Consider the following 8,588-nt stretch of genomic DNA (forward strand, 5'->3'; position numbering starts at 1 on the left):
ACTGCACATGCCCCCTGCCCTCAACACCACCAAAGGGGTGGGCAGAGCCCCTGAGCCGCCCCTCTGGCCTGACCGCTGGACACACCCCTACCCTCACCTCATGTAAGGAACCAGCTTCCTGGTTCCTTGTTCCTTACAAACAAGGGAACCTGCTACTTGTTTTCACTCCCCCCGCTGCAGCAGGGGCCCCAATAAAGCCTTGCCTAAATTTCTTGTCTGGCCTCTAGTCATTCTCTTGATTGGGGAAAGGCCAAGAACCCTGACCGGTAACAGGAGCACATATCAGAGCTTAGTCCAAGTCACCCTTAGAGCAACCTCTTCACTCAGGCCAATTGAGTCTGATCATTCATTCATTCATTCATTCATCAAATGTTTATTAAATGCCAGTCTGGGCATAGGGTGAAAACAAAGATCAATAAGACACAGTTCCCACTTTTGGGGGACTGACCTCCTGGTGGGGAAGTAATCAACTGTTTGTTCCCATTTAGGTAACAGAAGGACCTTTCCCTTCCTCTCTCCAGAACCAACTTCCTCTAGAATATTCAGGGAGAATATTCTCCCTTGGGCTCCTGGGTCATTCAGTTCTCTGTGTATCTTCTCTCTCAGCTCTCACCTGGCTCCACCTCTCTGAACCCGCCCAGTTTTCTCTGGGGCCTCGTTCAACTTGCTGCTGGTCATCAGAGCTCCCCTAACATAGGCTGGTGTGTGTTTTATAGAATTTCACTCCAGGTTTAAGATAATATGGGGTTTCCAGACAGGAAGCCACTTGAAATTGAAAATCATCTATTGCTAGACCGGGTGTCAGCAAACTTTTTCTGTTAAGGGCCAAATAATAAATATTTTAGGCTTATGGACCAACAAGCAAAATCAAGCATATTATGTATAGTATGCTTACATAACAACAGAGGAAGCAAATTTCCATAAATTTTGTGTTAATGAAATTCAATGTATAGTAATAATTGAGTATATTTCTTTGTAACACAGGTCTACTAAGGAGAAGAATGGAATTATTTGGGGGGGGATATAACATTTTGCTTAGTTGGTTCAAAGTTAGTGTTCCCCATCATCAAACTGACATGATCATCTCTAGGAAACAGTTTTAGCTCACGGGCCTTACAAAGACAGGTGGCAGGTGGATTTGGCCCATGGACCGTAGGTTGTGACCCTTGGGCTAGACGTCCATCAGCCATTCCCTGCCTCTATAACTAGCTTTCAGGTGTAGGCATTGCTCTGTCTTCAAGTTGTCTCCTCCAGACCTTTCCTCCCATCTCCTCTCTACCTACCCTCAGGTCCCCATCCCATAGTGTTTTCTTACTATGCAGAGCATTTAAATCTTGTTAGGCTAAATCTTTCCTATTTATCAGCAAGCTACATCAGGAGCCAAGTCCAGCCTGCTGTCTGTTAGTGCACAGTCTAGGAGCTAAGAATATATATATATAAAATATATGTATATATATATATATATATACACATATATTTTTTTAATAACTTTATTGGGAGAGCATTCACATACCGTGTAATTCACCCATTTAAAGTGTGTATGTCAGTGGTTTTTAGTATAGTCCCAGATACGTGCAACCATCACCACGGTCAATTTTAGAATATTTTCATCACTCCGATGAGAAACCCCATACCCTTTCACAGTCCCCGCCCCCCACTCCCCCATCTTCCTTGTCCTAAGCAGTCACTAATTTACTTTCTATCTCTATTAAGAATACTTTTTACATTTAAAGTGGTTTTTATTTTATTTTATTTATTTACCTTTTTAAAGACATTTATTATTCATTTATTTATTTTTGGCAGCGTCAGGTCTTAGTTGTGGCATGTGGCATCTTTGCTGAGGCATGTGGGCTCTTCGTTGTGGTGCATGGGCTTCTCTCTAGTTGTGGCGTGTGGGTTTTCTCTTCTCTAGTTGTGGTGTGCAGGCTCCAGGGCGCGTGGGCTCTGTAGCCGTGGCGCGTGGGCTCTAGCTGAGGCACGTAAGCTCAGTAGTTGGGGCGTGTGGGCTTAGTTGCCCCGCGGCGTGTGGGATCTTAGTACCCTGACCAGGGATCAAACCCACATCCCCTGCATTGGGAGGCGGATTCTTTACTACTGGACCACCAGGGAAGTCCCTAAGGTGTTTTTTTGTTCTTTTTTTTTTTTGGCTGCGTTGGGTCTTCGTTACTGCACGCGGGCTTTGTCTAGTTGCGGAGCATGTGGTCTAGGCGTGCAGGCTTCAGTAGTTGTGGCGCACGGGCTTAGTTGCTCCGCGGCACGTGAGATCTTCCCAGACTAGGGATCGAATCTATGTCCCCTGCACTGGCAGGCAGATTCTTAACCACTGCACCACCAGGGAAGCCCCCTAAAGTGGTTTTTAAAAAATCAAAAAGGAAGATTTCGTGACATGTGAACATTACATGGAATTCAAATTTCAATGTTTGTAAAGTTTTATTGGCACACAGCCACACCCATTTGTCTATGTAATTGTCCAGGGCTGCTTTCTGTGCTAGGAGGGCAGAGCTGAATAGTTGCGTCAGCGACTCTGTGGCCCTCAAGCCTACAGTATTTACTATACGGCCCTTGAAAGAAAAGTTTTCTGACCTCTAATGTGGGCTAGGACTTGGGTGGGGGTTATAGGGAGGAGGGAGGGGGAAGCTTTTTTCCCCAGCCTAATGCACCCATTAGAAGAGCATTTCTCATCTGTAGAGGAACTGAACGGCTCTCCTGGGCCAGTGGTTCTTAGATTTCTGTGAGGGGACTTTGGTTCCAATGCTGACTCCTGGGCCTTATTCCAGATGGGTCCAGGGCAGGGACAAGGAAGCTGCCTTTTCATCAGCATCTAATGATTCTGAGGCAGGTGGGCCCCAGAGCACACTGGGAAGCCCAATCCTTGTGAGTGCACACTCAGATGGCAGCCCCTCTCATGGAACAAGGATGTTTCCTTCCTGTTCCAGAGGCAGTGACCTTGAGGTGTGAGAAATGCCATAGGCACCTATGTGTGCAGTGAAACAGGAACCTGGAGGAGGGGGGTCCTGAGGGAGCACCACCCCCGAGCAGGGGTCCTGAACTTATCTATCTGGTCTCTGGAATGAGCGTGTAAAAAGTAACTAAGTGAAGTAACTCAGAAAGAGAAAGACCAATACCATATGATATCACTCATATGTGGAATCTAAAATATGACACAAATCAATGTATCTATGAAACAAAAACAGACTCACAGATAATAGAGAACTGACTTGTGGTTGCCATAGGGGAGGGGTTGGGAGAGGGAAGGATTGGGAGTTTGGGATTAGCAGAGGCAAAGTATTATATATAGGATGAATAAATAACAAGGTCCTGCTGTATAACACAGGGAACTATAGTCAATATCCTGTGATAAACCAAGATGGAAAAGAATATGAAAAAGAGCAAATACATATGTATAACTGAATCATTTTCCTGTACAGCAGAAATTAACCCAACATTGTAAATCAACTATACTTCAATAAAATTAAAAACAAATAAATAGAAAAAAAGAGTAAGGGGCCAGATATACTCATTCTCCTGAAGCCTGTACCAGGCAGGCATTGGCCACAGAAGAAGATTCTGATCAAACGCTGAGCAGCCTGGCTGGGAGCTGACCTGGAAAGCACTTTGTCAATTCTTGGGGGCCGAGGAGGTGTGGGTGAAACATCATACCTACTCAGGCCTCGAGCAGAGTGGCTGCCTCCCCTGTGCTTCCAGGGGAGAGAGAACCGGTGCTTCAGAGGGACAGACCCAGGCAGGCTCTTTAGAGAGAATCTTCCACCTCTTCTTCCTCTGTATTAAGAAAAATAACAAAGGTGCAGAGAAACAGAAAGACTAGTACAACACAACTGGTATCCCGCCACTTGGACCTGACAGTAGTCAGCATTTTGTCACATTCACTTTCTCCCTCTCTTTCTAGATGGGTAGATAGGTTTTTAAAAATCATACATTAGAGTTGGCTCTTTGGGTGTACAGTTCTATGAGTTTTTTTTTTTTTTTTTTTTTGTGGTACGCGGGCCTCTCACTGTTGTGGCCTCTCCCGTTGCGGAGCACAGGCTCCGGACGCGCAGGCTCAGCGGCCATGGCTCACGGGCCCAGCCGCTCCGCGGCATGTGGGATCTTCCCGGACCGGGGCACGAACCCGTGTCCCCTGCATCGGCAGGAAGACTCTCAACCACTGCGCCACCACGGAAGCCCTAAAACAAATTATTAATGAGATATTAGGCATCCTTTTTCTGTCCTCAGTCTTTGAATTGGTGTGTATTTCACACAACACCTCTCGATTCAGACTAGCCATGTTTCAAGTGCCCAGTTGTCACAAGTGGCCAGTGGTACTGCCTTGGACGCTGAGATCCATACAAGTCTCCCTGTGCGCCCATGTGACTGGGCCCCAATTGCCCACCGTGGGCAACATGCTGTGACACACTCTTCAGGGACCCCTTTCTCTTCCCTGCCTCAGTCCCCCTTCCCTACTGGTACTTCCTGGCCTCACTCCCAAATAAACCATTTGCCCTCAAAGCCTCGTTCCAGGGTCAGCTTCTGCGAGAACGAGGCCCCAGAAAGGGGCTTCTTTCATTCTCCACTTCAGTGAAGCCAGGAAGAAAAGAAGGTTTTTTTTCCCATTCCGTAGAAAGGATGCTGGGGTTCAGAGCTGGCCTGAGGTTTGCTGACAGTCCCCCAGCAGGCCTGGAACAGAACCAGGTGCAGGAGGTAAATGCTCTCTCCCACCTGCTTCCAACCCCCTGAACTTTTAAAATTTATTTATTTATTTTAAACCAGGAAAACAGCATTCCCCTGGTGGTGGGGAACTTGGTTTGTTTCCTGCCCTGTGTCCCACCTAGCTACCTCGCAGCGTAGACAGTTCTGCTTCCCGAGTTCAGCCAGCCCGGGCTGGCCCTGCCCCGGGGTGAGACCCTGTGGAGGCTGTGCACACAGCCTGAGACACCCTGAGGACCAGTGGCGGCTGGTGGGAGATGGGCTCCCTCGAAGGGCATGAAGGGAGAAATGCCCCTGGGTCCCTCCAGCCTCATATATCCAGCAAGAGGAGAAGACCAGATCTCCTGGAAGGGGGGAAAAGAAAGGAAAAAAAAAAATCTTCCATCTGTTGAGTATTAACCTCTGAACCATTTAACCAAACATTGGCTTCTCTTGTCATTTGATAAGGTGTATCCAGCCAAGGGAGATGAGAAAATTGGGAGGCTATTCTTTTAAATTACATCAGCAGGGGGTTTGTTCTTGCCGCAGAGCTCGGAGGGTCCCGTCTGAGCCATCACATCACCACCAGCACACTCAAGGACAGATCTGAGTGTTTTCCTCTGCCCTGGGCGTTCAGGCATTCACAGGGATTTTTTAAAAAGCAAGAGGGATTTGAAAATAAAGCCCATGCACGGCAGGCTGTCTGCCCTGAGCCAGCACTGCAGTGAGGGTGATTATGGAGGAAGGAATGGTTTGTGTCACCGCCACACAGAAATGTCCGACGGCTTTTCTGCAGAGACAACACCTCTCAGTCTTCCAGAGATTCTGTGTGCAGACTTCCGGAGCTGTCGGGGACCTCCAAGGCCATCCCGCCTGCCCCAGCCTGCCTTGAGTCGAGTTTCTCGGTGGGATGGGCCAGCAAGCAGTCTAGACAGATAGGGACCTCCAGAGCTGGCCAGCCAGCTTCCGTGGGCAGATCTGACCTGTCAAGAGGACCTCAGGCCCTGGACAGAAAGGCAGGAGCCCAGTCTTTGGCTCTTTTCTCTGGCCCAGGTCTTCCTCCTGTCCCTCTTGACTGTCGACTCACAGGAGCGCGTTATCTCCCCAGACCCGCCACCGCCCCCCCGCCCAAGGCCTCCTGGGAGGTTAGCTGAGCACTGGAGGGAGTCAGGAGTCTGTCACGAATGCCTTGTATGACCCTGAACCAGTCCCTTCTCTCTGGGCCTCAGTTTCCCTGTGGATCAAAGGAACTGGATGAACTGGTCTCCAAGGTCTTGTCAACTCTGCCCTATGGTGGTGTTTGTTCATAGGATTCCTCCAATAGGGAGGAAACACATAGTCTCTGTTTCTCCCAGTGACTCACAGCCCCAGCCAGAAGTCTTCTCTGCCATCTTTTCTAGGCTCATCTCACTGAAGCATCACTCCTTTTCCTTTCTCTAGCCCTCTCCCTTTGGTTGGCAGAGCCCATGAGGTCTCACCTTCCTCCTACCCTGGACTCACTCCATCTTGTCTCTCTTTTGTCACTTTTTCCCTGGGGAAAGAGAAAGGCAATCCATCCCCCCTAAGCACTGACTAAGCTGGCCCTTTTCCACATATTAGCTCATTTAATTTTCTCAGCAGCTCAGAGCCATGGATAAGTCTCATCTCAGATGGGGAAACTGAGGCTTAGAAACCATGGCTTGGCCAAGCTCCCACACCAGGAAGAGGCGGAGCCAGGATTCAGACCAGGTGTGTTTGACTCTAAAGGTCAGATTCTCTTCACTACATCACCTTTCTGTGTCACCTAGCCATCTGGGTTCTTCCTGGGTGAGGCTCCAGGCAACCTGAGGACAGAAGGGGCAGGATGGCAGAGTAGGCAAACGTGGGGTCTTGCTTTGAAGGCCTAACTCCTTGGCAGACAGGGAAGGGAAGTCTCAGAAATCGACTGGGACATGACAGTAATGAATTTGAGCCCTGGGCTCCCTGCATATGATTTCACGCCTGTTGCATTCCCCATCTCAGGTCATGGTCAGCTTCACTGACCAGGTTGGCTTACCAGAGAAGCCTCTAGAATGAGTCCCACACAACAGCCCAAATGACACAAGGCCAGGTGCCATCTTTTCCAACACAGAGTAGATCTGTGACCTTGGGCGAGTTCCTCCAACAATCAGAACTTCGGTTTGCTCGTCTGCACGATGGGCATAAGATCCCCCACCCACCTCAACAGGCAGCAACAGTGAAGAGACTTCATTGGCTCTGATGTAAAATATACCATCTTTCTTATTCTCTCACAGCCCCCATCCCAGGGACACCTGTAGCCCACAGCTGGTAGACATTTGTTGGGTATAAATTAGTCACCATCATTTGGACAGACCTTTGGAGTTCACTGAATATTTCCACACCTTATATTCTTTAATTCTCCCAGCAGACCTTTCAGAGGGCAGGGTTGCCCTTTGCCCTTGGCCCCAGTTTACAGGATGGGGAAACTGAGGCTGCTCTTTTTTTGTGTGTAATGAACTTATTTATTTATTTATCTATGGCTGCGTCGGGTTTTCATTGCTGCGTGCAGGCTTTCTCTAGTTGCAGCGAGTGGTGGCTTCTCTTGTTGCAGAGCACGGGCTCTAGGCACACGGGCTTCAGTAGATGCAGTACGTGGGCTTAGTAGTTGCGGCACGTGGGTCCTAGAACGTGTGGGCTTCAGTGGTTGTGGCGCACGGGCTTGGTTGCTCCGCAGCATGTGGGATCTTCCCGGAGCAGGGCTCGAACCTGTGTCCCCTGCATTGGCAGGCGGCTTTTTAACCGCCGTGCCACCAGGGAAGCCCCTGAGGCTGCTTTTTTATGGCTCCCAGCTGGCTGAAGAGTTGTGGTGACTTTCAGAGCCCTCTGCTGACAGCTCTCTGTCTTCTTGTCATTTACAGAGAGCTAGCCTGTAAGGGCAGCTCAGCAGCCAGCTGCAGCCCAGATGTGGAGACCTGGCTGGCCATGGAGGAGGTGGGTGGGTGGGGACATCCTCCCATTTCCTCCCCTGAAGACAAATGGTTCAGGGGCCACTGGAGACCCTGCAGGCTGTGGCTGGCTTGGGAGCCTTCCTGGAGCCTCCGTGAGGCGGGCGCTGTGCTCATCTTGAAAACAGTTCCTATACTGAGGTGGTTACTTGGAGGATGAAATCAGGGGGCAGGGGCTCAGCAAGATGCCTGCCCTTCTCCTCACAGCACGACTCTCTTTAAGCTTGCTCAGGCTCTGGGTCCTAAGGGCCCTCCTCCTGGTCTGGGCGAAAGCAGGCCGGCTACAGGGGGCCATCTTGGCCAGCACTTTTTTTGGCTGTTTTTTTGTGGAGGCCCAGCATTTTGAACTCTCTCCTCTGGCCATGGAATGAGCAGACACATACACGCACACACAGAGAAAACATACACACAATGCACACTTACGCAGCCGCACACACACGTATACACACACCCGTGCACGTGTGTGTACACACATGCATGTCCATCCACACCTCCCAGGAGAGACTGTGAGCTCCCTTAAGCCCCTCAGGGGAGGAGGGAAGGAAGCTGGGTGTCGTATATCATTTCTCTCCAAACAGGCAGTGGCCTTGCCGAAAGCGGGCTTGGGGGTGTTCGGCAGCCTTGAACTGGTCTCGGGAAGGAGCCCCTCTGGCCCATATTTCACAGACACCCCAGACAGAGCCCGCTGTCAGGAGCGCTGTCTGATTTCCTCCCCTGCCTGCCGGCTCAGATCCCTCCACAAAGAGGGCCATTGTGTCTGCCTCCACACCCCTGGCATCTGCTCCACAGAGATCCGACGGGGGGCACGCTCAGAGGGGATCTGGGGGACGAAGGCGCCACGTCCTGAGCTGCAGCCCACAGAAGGGCCACGGATTCTTGAGCAGAAAGAGCCTGGTCCTGGCTGAAGGGTCCCCCAGCCTC

The sequence above is a fragment of the Delphinapterus leucas genome, chromosome 19, assembly GCF_059928025.1.
Source record: "Delphinapterus leucas isolate spDelLeu-1000000601 "Yukka" chromosome 19, BTC_Dleu_Yukka2, whole genome shotgun sequence".
NCBI classification, from domain to species: Eukaryota; Metazoa; Chordata; class Mammalia; order Artiodactyla; family Monodontidae; genus Delphinapterus; species Delphinapterus leucas.